Genomic DNA, 14,622 nt, shown 5'->3' on the forward strand with positions numbered 1-14,622 from the left:
AGTAAATTGGGGCAAGTTATTGACCTTCTTTGGGCTTCCATTTCTTAGTCGGTATCGTGAGAAAATGGGATTAAAGTATTCCTCTACCACTGCAGAAAAGCAGGGGTGTATAATTATATTCCCAAGTGGTTGCAAGCATTTTACAAACACGGCAATATGAATAACAGTTATTATTATCAATAATAAAAAATAATGCATCACTGAGTGCTTTTTATGAACCAGACATTTTATATACATATTCCTGTCCATTTTTATGAAGGCAGAGATTGTGGCTCAAGAAATTGCATAATGTGCTCAAGCTCATGTAGCTGGTAAGTTGCTGAGCTGGGATTTGAATTCAGGCCAGTCTATCTCTGAAGTCCACAGGAAGACACATCAGGGACCCGATGCCACTAGATTCTGCCTTAGCACATGTCCCTCAAAGGAACCTGCCATCATTTTGACTCAGAAAACCCTAACGGCTGCCGCTCTCCTTCATGTGATCCTGGCCTGCCCAGTGCTGGCAATCCCTGGAGAGAAGCCCCTCAGGTGTCCCTTTGGACCATCACCCACACCTCCCCAGCAGCAGCCGTGCCTGCTGGTGACTTAGACCAGGAGCAGACTGAGGCAGCAGGAGCAAACTGTTCCCTAGAAACCAACCCTTCCCGCTCCTCTCCCCCATAGACCTTGAAGCCAAATCCCTTAGTTAATTCAGGGGAAACGTCATGTGACTCCACTGTCTCCAAGGCTGTCACTTGCCCATTCACTCCCTTCTTATTGGCAAAAAATTCTTCTGTCTGGATGCCATCGAGTCTTTTTCCTTCAGTGTCTCTATCTACTCCATTCCAAATTTAAAATTTGCTTCCATTATTGTATCAAAACTATCAATAGAAATTCGATACACAACATAGGATCTTTTAAATGAATCATCCTTTGGCTTTGATCATTACATTTAAATAAACACTTTAAAGACTACTAAAGGACCATAGTCCTTTAAAAATAGTTAAATCGTCTGCACTTGTATGTATATCTATGTATATGAATTTATAAATGCCATGTGTATGCATGTATATATATCTGCATGGTAAGGTAAGCGCCAATATCTACATGCAAATATATAGCTTAATATCACACACACACACACACACACACACACACACGTTTATCTTGTTTTTTGAGGGATGGAACCTGGGCCAATCATTTGCTTGTTTGCTCTCAGATGAATTCCCTGCCCTTGTTATGCCCTACTATATTTTTAAAGGGGATAATAACCTGTAAGTATTTTAAACTATTTATTTATTTTTTAAATATTAAGATATTCATTGGTGCCACACACCTATATCGTTGCAAATATGTTGAGCCTAGAACAACAACCAAAGAAAACCACTGTGGGTCTAGCCTTGGGATATGAGGTTTAAAGGAGTTTAACCATATTAACTACATCTACAGCTAGCCCTGTTAAATTTACTTTTAAAGTAAACATTACTTAAGTTTCTACCTACTAGACAAGCTTGAGAAGGGTAAATAATATGCAGAACCAAAGGGAGCCTGTACTATACAGCGTACAATCGGGCAAATAGAACCCACGCCAGTGGAGGGTTCATTCAATAGAGGGGATTTAATATAACAGAAGGTGTTTAAAAAGACAAAGGAGCAAAGAGTGAGGCAACTGGAAATTGGGAACGGTAAGAAGCCACTCTCATCCCGGGGGTTGGATGGACAAAGACGGGAGCCCACAAGTGGCGGCTGCCCATAGGCATCTGGGACCAACAGGAAGAGTGGCCTGGTGGTTGCTGGAGCTCTGGAGGGGACACAGCAGTGGCCAGGGATGCTGCCAGAAGCAGAGAAAGAGACGGGAGAAATACCCTCGCTTCTCCCCTCCTCACATCCTCCAGTCTCCAGCCAGACCCTACTACTGAACAAACCTAAGCAAAACCAAGGAAGCCCGAGGGACATATTTTACAAGGATCAGCACTCTGAAATACAGAGCAGGGCCAGCAAATTGATGCGATGTAGCCAAGAGCAAATGGAAAATGACTGGTCCTGATTTCATTGTTCGAAAACTAATTACGACCTTTCTTAATAATTGAGATCTACATCTAGATGTTGATACCGATGTATGCATTGCATCAGCGTACAGTCTATCCGTATTTAGGTGGCTGTCCGAGTGACTTTCAGTGTCTTTCTCAGGAGGAAGCATATTGAAGTCAGGACTCAGCAAGCTTGTGGCTGGCTTTGACTGATGAAATATGAACAGAAGTAACACGTGCTGCATCTGGGCAGAAGCTGTAAGAGCCATCCTCCAGCTCCACCATGTTTTCTTTCCCTCTGCCACAGACCTGTGATGCTGCAGACTAGGTAAGGGGACCATATCATTTATTATCCAAGTTGGGACACTGTATTTATTATAGTTTTTTCAAATCCACAGTTGAACCCTATTGCTTTAAATGTAGAGGTGCTCCACCTGAAAAGATGTCTGGAGTTTGAAGGAAAACATTGTGCATATTCCTTAAAAATACAGCTAACATACTGTTTAAAAATAAGTTTATTCTATGCTTCCCAACGTTTCAGACATCAGATAGTCATAGGCAAATAGAGGGAGAGCGGTCAACTGTGTGTTAACTGCAAAACCTCAAAACATAGACTCCCCAAGTTCATACAATTAACCCTGACTTTGAGATGAGTAAACATTAACGGTTCTTGGGAATTTCCTAGAAGTGATCTTAAAAATTAAGAAGAACAGCTCTGGTCATGTCACTCCCTTGCTTATAAACTTCCCCTGTCTCCCTTCTGTACGCAAGCTTCCCAGAAGATAAAAACCAGACTCCTTGGCTTGGCATAAAATCTAACCCCAATTTATCTGCCCAGCTCTGTTTCTGCCTAACACACCATATATTCCAGAAGCTTAGCTTCTCAGTATCAAGTTATCATTGCTCAACTTCAAGCCTTTTACATCCTATTCCCTCTATGCCTAGGGTTTCCTCTCCACCCCAATTTCTCCATCCCTCTTTTGGTAAAATCCTGTTCACCTTTCAAGTCCAGGCTCAAATGTCCTGTCTTCTGTGAAGCCTTCTTAAATGGACACTCCCCATGCTGCCCTCTTCAGCCCTTATCATTGTAATTCCCTCCTCCGCTTGATCATAGGTCCCCTGGGACTACATCTTCTTCATCTTTATATGCCAAGCATCTATTAACGAGCCTAGCGTATTCTAGGTCCTCTCTAAACATCTGTTGAATAAATGAGTAAATGAATAAATGAAGAATCCCCTATTTATCTTCACATGCTGCTCAGAAATTATGAAATTCCATGGAATCTTTTATTTATTTATTTATGGCTGCATTGGGTCTTCGTTGCTGCGCGTGGGCTTTCTCTAGTTGCGGCGAGCGGGGGCTACTCTTCATTGCGGTGCACGGGCTTCTCATTGCGGTGGCTTCTCTTGTTGTAGAGCACGGGCTCTAGGTGCATGGGCTTCAGTAGTTGCGGCACACGGGCTCAATAGTTGTGGCTCGTGGGCTCTAGAGCACAGGGCTCAGTAGTTGTGGCGCACAGGCTTAGTTGCTCTGGCATGTGGGATCTTCCCGGACCAGGGCTCAAACCCGTGTCCCCTGCATTGGCAGGTGGATTCTTAACCACTGTGCCACCAGGGAAGTCCCTCCCTGGAATCTTTTAAGAATTCCAGACACCCAGTGTTAAATTCCAGGTATTTACCTATTCTAATTACAGATACAGCACTTTATGATGTTACACAGAGTTGGGTTTGGTCTGTTTCATTTAGAATGCTTAGAGTCATTTAAATTTGGAGCTGGAAAGAATCAGAGATAAGCCAGTCCCCTTCAGAGAAAGATGAGATGTATTGGGCAGAAAGAAGTTAAGTTAAAAAACCATGGAGTTAGCAGTTCCACAGCTAACCCAGTATACTTTTTATTCTGCTATACTTGACTGTGTTTGGGGGAAGGTTGGTCATGTGAATAGTCACAAAAGAGGAAATATAAAGAGAAAATAAAATGTATGGAAAATTAATCATACTTGATAATAATCAAATAAAGCAAATCAAGTATCATTAGTATCATTTTACACCTACTAAATTTTTTTTTAAATGATACAGTCCAAGGCCGCAATGAAATTAGATTCTTATATACTTCTAAAGGCATCGTAAATTGGTACAACCTTTTTGGAATGTAATACGGAAATACAGAACAAGAGTCATAATGTTGACACTGTTTTGACTCTATCTAAAATACCAGGAATTTATTCTATGAAATATTTTAGCAACACTGAAAAGCTGTAAGTACTTAGTGCGACACTGCCTGGTGAGAACAACCTCAGTATCCAATAGGATGGGATGGTGTATTAAGCTATGGAAAATTTTGCTGTCATTAAACATTATAGTTATGCAGCTTACATATACACATGGAAAATATATAATACAAATTGACATAGTAGAAATCAAAATAGTATGTGCATTAGAATAGCAATTTTATAAAATATTCTTACAGAAAAGCATTGGAAGGCAATTTTTACAAGAGTTGTGATAGGGTAGGATTATGGTTTTTCTATTTTTATCAACATTTTTTAATGTTGCTATGATATATTTTTTTCTAATAAGAAGCAGGTGGAAAGTAAGTACACTCACCAGTGGGAATTGGAAGAATACAAAGGGACTCAATGAAGCAAGTGAATCATATGTGTTTTTGCCCCAAGCATCCCTTACCTGCTGTGGTGGGAATGGAAAGGGAAGTCAAGAAGTGTGTCCTCTGTAGGAAATCTGTTCAGTTTGCAGGAAATAGAGGATGAGGGGAAGAAATCTCACTCGATTTTGCTAAGGAGAGAGAATATGGTTTGATCAATGCTGCCTTAATATCTAAGCAAGAGCACTGATTCTTGGACCTCTGCTGTCTGCTCATCAAGTCAACCATTTCTCAAGACACTGCTAAGTGCCAGGCACTGATCTTTCAAAACTTTACGTATTTATTTCAATGAATCCCCATTCCAATTCAGCGATGTGCTTCCCACCGTGTTTTCTGTATGTCACAAGACCAGATTCTGGGACACAAGACCTGCCTACAAAACCCCTTTCTGTTGAGTCAAACCATAGGCCAGACCAATACATTGAAGTACATGTAAGTAAGTGTTCTCATTACCCAAAAGCACACTGGAAAGGAGCTCAAATCACTTGTCTGCCTGCCACAGGCCAAGCACTCTATTAGGCTCTTGACATATGTTATCTCATTAAATCATAACATGAGATGGGTATATAGCACAGCCCCTATTCAACTCTGAAACTCAAAGAGAAGGTCGCAAGGTGTTCCTCGGCGAAGCCCGAAGCCATGAGAGGCCTCAGGACATCCCTGCATTTGAACTTCCTTGTTCTTATTTTCAAAGGAGGAGCTAATGGCATGCAGGGCAGAGCATTGCGGGTGTAGGACTCTCTGACAGAAGGTAGAATGTGCCATATGCCCTGGCCCTGGTCGATCAAGGCTAGAAGCATCACTCCCCAATATTGTGACAACCAAAACTGTCCCACACTTCCAAACCCTCTCTGGGGTGGGAGGGGGCCACCTCCACTTCAGAAATATTAAGCAATTGGTATGCATTCCACCTTATATGTTTATCAAGCGCCTTTTCCGTGCCAGGCACTCTGCTGGCAGAGAGGCATTTGGTGGGGAAGAATGACATTTATAAATTTATTTATTTTATTTTTGGCTGCATTGGGTCTTCCTCTCTGCGTGTGGGCTTTTCTCTGGTTGCCGCGAGCAGCGGCTTCTCTCATTGCGGAGTACGGGCTCTAGAGCTCAGGCTCAGTAGTTGTGGCACACGGGCTTAGTTGCTCCGCGGCATGTGGGATCTTCCCGGACCAGGGCTCGAACCCGTGTCCCCTGCATTGGCAGGCAGATTCTCAGCCACTGCACCACCAGGGAAGCCCGGGAAGAATGACATTTAAAGTGCTGCCATAAAACATGACAAATGCGACAACAGACCAGTGTGCTGTGAGCACAGAGAGGAAAATGCATCTAACTGCCTCAAGCACCCAGGCCAAGCTTAGTGACCTGTCACCATGAAGTGACTCCAAGGAGAGTTCCAGATTTGCTGTTCAAGGACCCCCATTCCTAGGCTCCATCTGAATCTTAATTATTGTTTCACTTCAGGCTCCTTGTTTATTTCCACAAAGAATTAATTTCTTCCTATGAAAGATGGAAACCATAATAAGGTCTGTCCTACCTACCTCTCAGAGTCGATTCAGGAGAACGCACTGTGGTGCTCTGTGCACATTAGGAATATAGCAGGGATTCGAATTTGAACCTTATTTGTCTTCTCAGCTGGGAATCAGGCATGTCTGGAAACGTCAAATGACTTGGTGGGGCAGGCAGCCTACTGGCATTTATTTTTTAAGGAGTTGGTTTCCCTGAATTTTCGTCTGAGCCCTGTGGAGAGACAGGTTGTTTGCAGAGCTTGGAGAGACTGTTGTCACAAGGGGCTCTGTGAGACACCAGGGCTCAAGTGATGCTACTCAGGTACCCAGATAACAAAGTGAGGCCTGGAGCTGGGAGCTGGTGGGGTGGAGGTGGGGCAGGAAACCCTCTCTCCATCTCTGCCCCACACCCAGCACGTCCTTGCTCCATGAGGGCTGCTGAGTCCCCAGTTCTGCCTTGGCCCTGAGTACAGATGCCAGGACCCTTGCTGGCACCAGTAACAGTGAGGAGATGCCTACTTTTAGATGCTTTCACAGGCAGGAAACATCAACCAGGAGGGCCTGGAGCAAAAGATAACCAGGCAATTGATGACTGGTAAACACAGATGCGATAACCCCCACAAACCCACCAGATCCGACACCAAATGAGGGCGTTAATCAATGAAATCTGATTTATTGTTGTTCACGTGACCTCATTTGTACCCAAAGGCTAGGACAACTTGGCTTACGGTTATTTACCACAGTAATAACGTATGTCTCCCTGACAATAGAAGAGGTGATGTCTGTCCAAAGGCCAGCTCCCGGCATGCACTGCCTGCCTCCCCAGGCCCCAGGTACTGTGAGAGGAAGGTATTGAGATGGAAGCCCGCTGCCATGACAACCTGGGTTTGGGATTGCTCTTCCTCTCGGTGAGCGGGGTAGAGGAGAAAGCAATTTTCCCAAGACCACCTCATTCTTAGTAAAAGTGAAATGACTATGAGTTGTTTATTGAAAGTGGTGGTGCCTGGAAATTAGTACTTGACTCTTGGTTTCATAAAGTTTTATGAACCCAGTGACTTCTGGACAGCTCATAATGTTAATGGGCAGGAGGGTGGAAGTTCACCTCCTGGGGCCTTCCCAGGTATTATAAGAGCTAATAGTTGGTAGATTGGTCTCAGGCTGATTAGGTGATTGGAACAGTTCCCCTTTTCCTACCGTGAACTTGCTTTTCCTACCGTGGTAGTCTGTGTTTTCCCAAGATGGCTACAACAACATCTCCCATCCACATGCTCTTCTTACAGGGTGACTTGACATTTCTCCCATGGAGTGGCAGGGTCTCTGTCCCCTCCCCTTGAGTCTGGGTGAACCTTTGTCACTGTCTTAAGTAGAGAGTACGGTAGAAGTGGAGCTATGTGACTTCTGAGGTTAGAGCATCAAACCGCCATGCACTTCCGCCCAGCTCTCTTGGAACACCACTCCTGGAACCCAGCCCCTCTGTTCTGAAGAATCCCAAGCAGGCTGTGGAGAGACTCCTGTGGAGAGAACCAAGCCTCCCAGCCCGCAGTCGAGCTCAGCCTCCAGACAATGGCCAGCACTGATTAGCCAGCCATGTGAGTGAGGAACCCGGAAAGTGGATCCTTCAGATTTTGTTGTCATCCTTTCTTCACGTTGCGAACGTACTATTGTTAGCTCCATCCGGGCTGCTCATGATAAGCTCCACCTTTGGTCTGAGCTATTTTGTTTAATTATAAAATAGGTTTATTTGCTTTCTGAATCCTACTGGTTTTTGCTTTAGAATTTGTCTCATCACCAAAGATTCAGTTTGGTTAATTAAGCCCAGCCCTTCTTGAGGGAAAATTGCAGAACTTGAGAATTACAAGACATTACTTCAATGCCCGTATTCTGAACACCTTTTTAGAATTATCAGAGACCTAAAGAGTTGGGCTTTTCTCTAAAAGTACCACACCCTAGGACTAGAAAATGACCCCTTAAGTTGACCTGATGTGTTATATTGGGGGAGATAGACAGAAGGGGGGGATTTTTTTTTTTAACATCTTTATTGGAGTATAATTGCTTTACAATGGTGTGTTAGTTTCTGCTTTATAACAAAGTGAATCAGCTATACATATACATATATCCCCATATCTCCTCCCCCTTGCATAGATCAGACAAAGTTTTAAACAAGATATAAGAGGTTCATTCTTAGAAAGTTAGATTATCTTGAGTTTGTTTTTTTTGTGTGTGTGGTTTTTTTTGTTTTTTTTTAATCAGTCATCAATTTTATACACATCAGTGTATACATGTCAATCCCAATCGCCCAATTCAGCACACCACCATCCCCACCCCACTGTGGTTTTCCAGAAGGGGGGATTTTTTATTTATCATCCACATCCCCTTCTCTTTCCACCACATTTAATGTGATCCTCAGAAAGCTATGTCGCTGTCTTGCTCTTATTTAAAACAGAGACTCCTCTCATCAATTTCCCCAATTTTAAGTTTGTGAAATAGGACAAAAAAAAAAAGTAAGGTCTGCTGTTACACTAATTTCACTTATTCTCACCTCATTTCAAAACCACGTTATTCTTCCTGCTGCATTTCTACCAGCTATTTTCTTTGGCAACCTATGGGTTTCCTGCAGAGAGAGGACAATGGGCAAGTTAAGTGAGAGAGATGATTTACAAGGCTTTTTTCCTTTTGCTCTAATTTATAGGAAAATTGTCCTTGCATGGATGACAGGCTACAGCCCACATCACAGAGGGATTCATCATGATGGGGAGGGGGAAGGAATAAATAGAATAATATTTTATATTAGTAACACCAAATATATTTGATGGTAATAGTTCACTTATACCTTGGATATTAGTAAAAATGCCTTTTTTTTTAAGCTGAAAGAATATTCGCCTTTATTTCAGACAGTACTTCACTTCTTTTGTAAGTGTTAATTTGTATCTGCTTCAGCTAGGATTATGTTCTACTGCATAAAATAGAGAACCAAAATAAAAGAGGTTTGAAACCACAATCCTGTCCTTTCATGTAAAAGGCAGCCAGAACTGAGCAGTCCAGGGCTGGTAGAACAGCACTACAAAGATATCAGGACTCAAGACTTCTTCTCTTTCTGCGTTATCATTCTTAGCACATAGTTTCCATCCTCAAGCTGCAGGTGCACCAGCATCTTGTCTGGGATCCCGGAAATCAAAGGAGGTAAAGGGAAAGGAAAACCCATACAACACCCAGCTGAGTCACCTCCCTTTAAGAGGCATCCCTGGCAATTTCATACAGTAGTCTGCTTGCATCTCAATGGCCAGAATGTAATCACATGATCACCTGTAGCTTCAAAGGAAGCTGGGAAAACATTAGCACCCCAGCATGCAGCGGTCTCTCCCTTCTCCAAGCTCCTCTAATGCTTTTGTCTACTCTACACGATCTAATACCCAACTATAGCCTTCTTCTATTGTTCTGGTTCCAGGAGCAAGCAGAGTTCTTTACTAGAATTGTAAGCTCCTTGCGGTAATTGCCACATCTCTTTTACTGCATCCTTTACAGTTCCTGGTATGAGGCTCCGACATATTGCTACACCCCAAAATTGTACACGTTCTATTTCTCATTAAAGGAGGAGATGGATTTTGGATTGGTAACCAGCAGTCTGATACAATATCATCAATACATGATACCTCATTCATCATATATATTACATTTCAATTTTATACAGTTGAATAACTATTTTTGGATTGCCTCCTCTGTTCCAGCTCCAAATCAAGTACTATGAAGAGTGTGGTAAAAGTATGTCACATGGTAATTAATTCCCTTCAAGGAGCTTACCATTTTATAAAGCACTCTGCTTGCTCATGAAACGCAGAACAGTAGCAGAGAGCTGTCATCAGGTCTTATAGTATATAGTGTAGATAATATGCACTGGAGGAAATTGGAGAAGGGAGGAACTTCTGAATTCTGTGATGCTAATGTTTTCCTGAAGAAGATAGAACCTGCAATGGGAATTGAAAAATATGGTGGACACACGTGATGTCAACTTGGCTGGACGCCAAGGTTAAACACTATTCTGGGTTTGTCTATGGGACGGGTTCTACTGATTCAGCATTTGAATCAGTAGACCGAGTAAAGGAGATTGTCCTCCCCAGTGTGGGCAGGCCTCATCCAATCCTTAGAAGGCCTGGATAGAACAAAAAGGCCAAGTAAGAGAGAATTCTCTCTCTCTGCCTGTCTTCAAGCTGGAACATCAGGCCTCTCCTACCCTTCGGACTCAGACTCAGACTGGAACTTACACTGTTGGCTCTCCTGGTTCTCAGAACCCCTGGACTTGGATTGGAACTATCCCATCAGCTCTTCTGAGTCTCCAGCTTGCTGACTGTAGATCTTGAAAATTCTCAGTCTTCATAATTGCATTCCTCAAAGAATCCTGACTATTACAACAAGTATGCAACAAAACTTTTAGTACACTGAGCATCTTCTAAGCCTTAGGCATAGTGATAAGCACAGGAATACAGAGCTGAAAGATACATCCCTGTTCCTGAATTAACTTATGGACCACTCGTGGGAGAGAGGAGAGAAGACAGCCCATGATGATACCATGTGAAAGTGCTATGATGCAGGGATGCACAGAGTGCTGTGGGAACACAGGGAGGGACCCTTAACTCAGCTGAAGGGGAGGGGGGTCTTTAGGGAACAGGGAACGTGTGTCTCAGAAGACTTCCCAAAGGAAGGGTGGAGGCATGTGGGGTACGTAAGGTAGACTTGAAGGAACGTGTTTTCGAGTTTGTTTGTTTTGTTGGAGAGACTTGCATGTTTTTAAAGACTGGGAAGAAAGTTCTGATAGAGAGAGAGACACTGAAAGTATTAGAGGGAGGGACAGTGGGTGAAAGAGAAGGCAGGAGGAGAAGAGATTCAGAGCTCGTGGGAAGAGCTGAGCCCTCATTCAGAATGAGAAATGATGAGGCACACAGAGCTCAGAGCTGAAGGGGCCCCTCCAGCTTCCTCTGGTTTAGCAATCCTAGATTCCCAGTGTGGAAAAGGAGGCACAGAATCTGGGATATGGGGGGAAAAAAAAAACTCATCTAGGGGATAAAGACTGTGGATGTGTCATCAGAGTCGCAGGCACCTGATCATGACCTCTGGAAACTCTCCCAGTGGTAGGACCCAGCAGAGGCCCACGGGGACCCACATTGCCTCTGTTTCCTCTCTATTCTTGCCCATTATGTCTCCCTTTCCCCTCTCTGCTTGGTTTCTGACTGTCTCCTCTCTCCTCTCTTATACACAATTCACTCACTTTTTTGCAGACTCACAAACCCAGTGAGTTTCCTTTTATCATCCAGTTGTTGTGGTTTGTCAACCATTTGTCACCACTGCCCTGAGTGGTATAATCCATTCTGGGCCCCTGGATGCTGAAGCCAACCACCTGGGGTCCCCAGCGCCTCCCCCACAACTGCAAGTCCATGGATGCTGGTGCCTTCTGAAGTCCCAAAGCAGATGTGAGGGTTCCTACTCGCTCTTGAACCCATCCCATGCAGCTTCTCTTCCCGGGTGCTTCTGCATGTCCAGGGCAACTGGGAAGGTAAGAAGGGTCACAGAGGAATTCAAAATATTCAGCTGATACGTAGTTTCAGTTTGAGGTGGTTTGATTTGTGTGATTTGAAATAAATGCAATAAGAGCACCATTTATTTCCAACTCTCCAGTAAGATTATTAACTTTTTCTTCCAAAGATAAACTTGATTACATTACTTATTTATACTATGTACATTGCAGCAGAGGTAAAAAAAATGCATCAGGGTAAAAAAAATCTTATACAGTTTTTTAAATGAGTGTTTTCTTATCCGCTGCTAATAACAGCTTAGATTATTAAAAAAGGAAGAATTTTAAACATGCAACTCAGCTTCAGGTCTTAGTACTGCTTGTTTACTTTTACACATTTTGCTAAACTTGACAGACAATCTAGAAATATCATCTCTGCTCACTTTCAATTCCTCATTTTTATCCCAGTGCTGTACTTTTGTGTTGAGGTCTATGACATATCAGGAGAGGCAGCATCGTATAGGAGAAAACAATGGGAGCTTTGGCGCTGCATATATTTAAGTTTACAAGTCTAGTGTGCCTTTTACTAGTTGGGGACTGGGGTTATATCATTAAAGAGCAATTCAGATTTCAGTTGTTGTAATTTGTATATTCAATGACAAATTTACTGGGTGCTCACTGTGAACCAGGCACTGTGCTATGTGACCACAGTTAATCTGGACAACAGTCCGATGAAATAGGTATTACTATTTTCTCCATTTTACAGATGAGCAAGGTGAGACTTGGATTAGCTAAATTAAGGATATTCACCAAATAAGCTAGAAGTCAAACCTATGTGTCTGACTCTAAGACAACCCTCTTAGCCATGGTCCCACACTGCCTGGCATGTAGATCAGCTCCAGGCCTAGTAATATCAATAGCACCTGCACAGTAGGTGTCATCTCTAAAGGAAGATGAAGAAATAGAGGTTAGAGAAAATCCCACATCCTCAGAAGGCAAGACCATTCAGCTCTATAGTCCTTCAGCCTTTTCCCTGTCCTGGCCGTACTTCCTTTCTTGCAGGAGGGCAAGAAACATTGGCCCCATCAGTTCTGTGAAGGATGCAGCCCTCTGTCGTTGGGATGGTAAGAGGGACCATGATGCTCAATTTAATTCATGCCTTCCTTGTCCCTAAAGGATTTAAAGTAGACTTATCAATTAATATGGCATGTTTCCCTGTTCCTTTATCTTTCACAAAGTGCTAGCGTATATTATCTCATTCAAATCTCCCAAAAACCCTGACGAAAATGAGGTTCAGAGATTCTAAGCAGTAGGCTCAAGTCAACAGGGTAATTATTAGTAGCACGAGGGGAATTTGACCACAAACCCCTCACGTCTATGTTAGTTACAATTCTTAGCTATGATGGTTTCTCCCTGAGTGTTTAAATGAAACATGAATACAATAAGAAGTGAGTGCTTAATTATGTGACCATGACACCTCCTGGCTTGGAAGCCTCTTAGGGAAGCCCATCACTGATGAGGTCTAGCATGACAGATGCAGGTATTGCCACCTATCTATCCCCAGTCTAAACTTTCTGCATCCTTCACCCCTGCCCTAGCCACACTGTTACTGAACCAAACTTGGGTCCACTTGCCCGAGTGCAGTAAAGCCAATCTACTGACACTCAGTAGTGGTAAAGGAAAATGCAGTGTTTATTGCAGGGCACCATGCAAGGAGTCCAGGTAGCTAGTGCTTAAAGGGCCCAAAGGCCTTCAGGGAAAGGTTTTTAAAGACAGGATGAGGGAGGGGGGTTATGGGGTGTGTGATCAGGTCACGGACATTCTTCTGATTGGTTGGTGATGAGGAAATCAGGAGCCAACATCATCAACCTTCTGGTTCCAACCAGTCTGGGGTCCACATGCTTGTGATCAGCATACAGTTAACTTCTTCCACTTGGTGGGGGTTTCAGTATCTGCAAAACAGCTCAAAGGACATGGCTCGGAGTATTATCTATAGCCCTTGAGGAGGAACTAAAAGTCCTTGACTTTGTTAATGGCTAAACTATTATTATTTTGTCTTGCTTGACTGTTTTCCTTTCTTTCTGCATTTTCTCACTTCTCTGATTAAATTTACCCTTTGGAACTTGGGGAAGGCCTAGGAAGCTAAAGTTTTTCTACAGGCAAGAAGCAGGCAGAGGACATTCAGCAGAGGTGGGAGGCGTCCTGTTCTGAGAAGGCCCCGTAGGGTCCTACTCAGTTAGGACACTGCCTCTACTCAAGTGATGTCAGAGAGCTGCTGTTGCAGAATACAGCGCCCCTTCATCTATCCAGGTTTGCTCTGCTCTTCCTTCTTCAAGGAACCACTCTTGTCCCCTGTCCATTCTCTGCCTAGAACACACCAACTACTCTTTCAAAGCCCCACACAGTTATTACCCTCTCTAGAAAACTGCTCCCAAATTCCTATCCCACCAAAAATGATTGTGCACCACTTTGCAAATGCTCCACCATAATTATTTGCTTACACATCTTTCTTCCTACTAGAATGAGAGTTTCAAGACCAGTAACCTCCCATTCATTTTAATGCCCACCACCCAACTAAATGTACCCAGCACACAGAGGTACCTACACATGGGTTTAGAGGGTTTTGTTATTGCTTTTTAGCTAACTGTATTTGAGTTTCTGCTCTGTGCCAGGACATTTATCAAAATGCTTTGCCTATAATAACACATTCAGTCCTCACAACAACCCATGAGGTGGGTTCTATCATTTTCCTTACCCTACAAATGAGGAAACTGTAAAACTATACCTAAAAGGAGGGAGATTGGGGAAGCTCACTAGCAAGAGCCTGATTTCCCAGTTTCACCAAAAGCAAAAACTGCAATCATTCTCTTCCTCTACAGAAAGAGCATGGCTGCACGATCACATCCCCACGATCTCTTTACAAAGGTCTTTGAAAGAACACAGTCTGCT

General features: G+C 43.2%; 1 long non-coding RNA gene across 4 annotated transcripts in view; it reads left to right on the forward strand.

Moving 5' to 3' along the window:
• LOC133098417 (uncharacterized) overlaps positions 1-14,622 on the forward strand; it is a 374,765-nt gene that overhangs the window by 312,188 nt on the left and 47,955 nt on the right. For all 4 annotated transcript variants that reach the window (XR_009702139.1, XR_009702138.1, XR_009702137.1 and 1 more), the window contains one exon: positions 2,170-2,337. This is a non-coding gene — a long non-coding RNA (uncharacterized LOC133098417). The remainder of the gene's footprint in view (positions 1-2,169; positions 2,338-14,622) is intronic.

This window comes from Eubalaena glacialis, chromosome 9 (genome assembly GCF_028564815.1).
Source record: "Eubalaena glacialis isolate mEubGla1 chromosome 9, mEubGla1.1.hap2.+ XY, whole genome shotgun sequence".
Classification (NCBI taxonomy): Eukaryota; Metazoa; Chordata; class Mammalia; order Artiodactyla; family Balaenidae; genus Eubalaena; species Eubalaena glacialis.